The sequence below is a fragment of the Notamacropus eugenii genome, chromosome 4 (genome assembly GCF_028372415.1).
Source record: "Notamacropus eugenii isolate mMacEug1 chromosome 4, mMacEug1.pri_v2, whole genome shotgun sequence".
Taxonomy (NCBI): Eukaryota; Metazoa; Chordata; class Mammalia; order Diprotodontia; family Macropodidae; genus Notamacropus; species Notamacropus eugenii.
In genome coordinates, this window is record NC_092875.1 from 396,208,698 (window position 1) to 396,210,714 (window position 2,017).

General features: G+C 46.8%; 1 pseudogene; it reads right to left on the minus strand.

Annotated features, from left to right (window-relative positions):
* Positions 1-939: 939 nt before the first annotated feature.
* On the minus strand, positions 940-1,518 carry LOC140501693 (calcium-regulated heat-stable protein 1 pseudogene; annotated as a pseudogene).
* Positions 1,519-2,017: the final 499 nt, after the last annotated feature.

Below are 2,017 nucleotides of genomic sequence, written 5' to 3' on the forward strand. Positions count from 1 at the left end.
GCTCCCATTGTTCCACCTTTCACAGTCTAATGGTTCAAAGAGAGCACAAAACAGCCAAACCAGGGATGTGGATCCAAACTTGACACCTCAGCCCCAAAGCCCACAGGCTTTGCTAAGAGCGGGGAAGTCCTCATATTTGTTTAAAGCTTTACAGGAGAATGAGGGATTCTGTCTCACAGCTCAGCACAGTTAAAACTCTATATGACCGTCCAGATAGGATCCTGGGATTCACATAAGGGCTGGGCTGCCTGATCTCCCATCAGTCCCTCTTCTCTGGCCAGTGGTCAGGCCCTCCTGCTTCCCCACCCAGAGAATTATACCCTTCAAGACAGGCACGGAAACAAATTCCTAAGAATCCAGATTCATTTTCTGAACTCAATGGCTTCTCCCAAGTCTCCATCATCCTCAGGTCAGCCCCACTCTAATAAATAATTCTGGCTGAAGACTAAGGCAGAGACTACATCTAAGAATGGCAAAGGTCACTAAGAGGTGACAAGCTGAGTCATTATAGGATTGGGACAAAAGGGAAGAAAATCCAAACTGCCTATATTGGGTTCTTACTGGGCTTCTGTCCCAGAGGTCTAACTTGATGGTATAAAGTACCAGCATACACAGGTACAGGGAGATGGTCAGTCTATATGGAGGCTGGGGCTAACAATTGCCCAGCCAGAATGTTAGGAAAATAACACATCCCAAATTGCCCTTTCTACATCTCTTTGGGCTCAAAGTTTAATCCTCCACTCAGCTACCAAACCTCTTCTTTTTAAAAAAATTAATACATTTCAGGTGGTAAGGAATCAAGACATTTCCCTCACCCCTGGTCCTCCAATCCTTTCTTCAGGAGATAAGTCACATCTAACAATCTGACCCTTGAGTTCCCACTCCCGCCCCACCCTTCAGCTGAAATTTACTCATAACTCCTCTGTCTGTCCCCAACACTTGCCCCACCTCCCCTCCCAGAACAGTGTCCTTCAAGAGGGCCGAGCTGGGGAGAAGAGGGGAAGCAGGGGTACCAGGAGGCCGCCTAGCAGCTAATGACGTGTCCCAACCAGGTCTCATGTTTGGTGCCTGGTGCCAGGTGAGTAATGACAACTTCCACAGCCTGGTGCTTCTCATTCTTGGGTGGAATTGAACACATTTTGTAGGTAACTTCATCTCCTTCCATAAGCACATATTCTCCTTCAACATCAGAGATATGAAGGAAGATGTCTGGGCCACCATCAGCTGGTGTAATGAAGCCATGCCCCTTGGAGCGGCAAAAGCATTTACAGACCCCCTTGTACACGGATCCCTCAGATGCTCACACAGTCACTGAAAAGGTCCTGGTTCTCCGGGTAGGCAAGGGGCTGGGGATGAGGTACCCTCTCATAGGAGATGGAGAACGGTCCCTTTCCCGGGGACCATCAGGTAGATGGAGAGAGGCTGGATGGGTAGGGGGCTTCAGTGGTTGGGGAGGTTCCACTGACATAATTTACCTGAGGCTCTGGCTCCCGGGGGCGCAAACAGCTCGACACAGGCACAGCGAGCTGTGGTCCATGGGTGCATTTATCATATGAGTTTATATGTAATACCTTTCCTGTACGTCAGAGGTGTCAGGCACGTGACCGCAACATGCCAAAGTCCAGACAAACCAGATTAAAATGTAATTGGGAATTATCTAATAAAGTTAATAAACATACAATATAACACAGATGTGATTTTCTAAGTCAATATGTGGCCAGCAGATTCTCAGCAATGCAGTGATCCAAGACAGTCTCCAAGGACTCATGATGAAAAATGCAATCTGCCTCCAGAGAAAGAACTGATGACACCTGAATACAGACCAAAACAATGTTATTTCTCTCTCTCTTTCCCTCTTTCTCTCTTTTTGTTTGCTCTTTCTCTCTATTTCCTTTTGAGTTTTCTCCCACAAGATAAATAATATGGAAACACATTGCACGATTGCACATGTATAACTTAGATTGTTTGCTGTCTCAGGGAGGTGGGAGGAGAGGAAGGTAGCAATAGAATTTGGAAC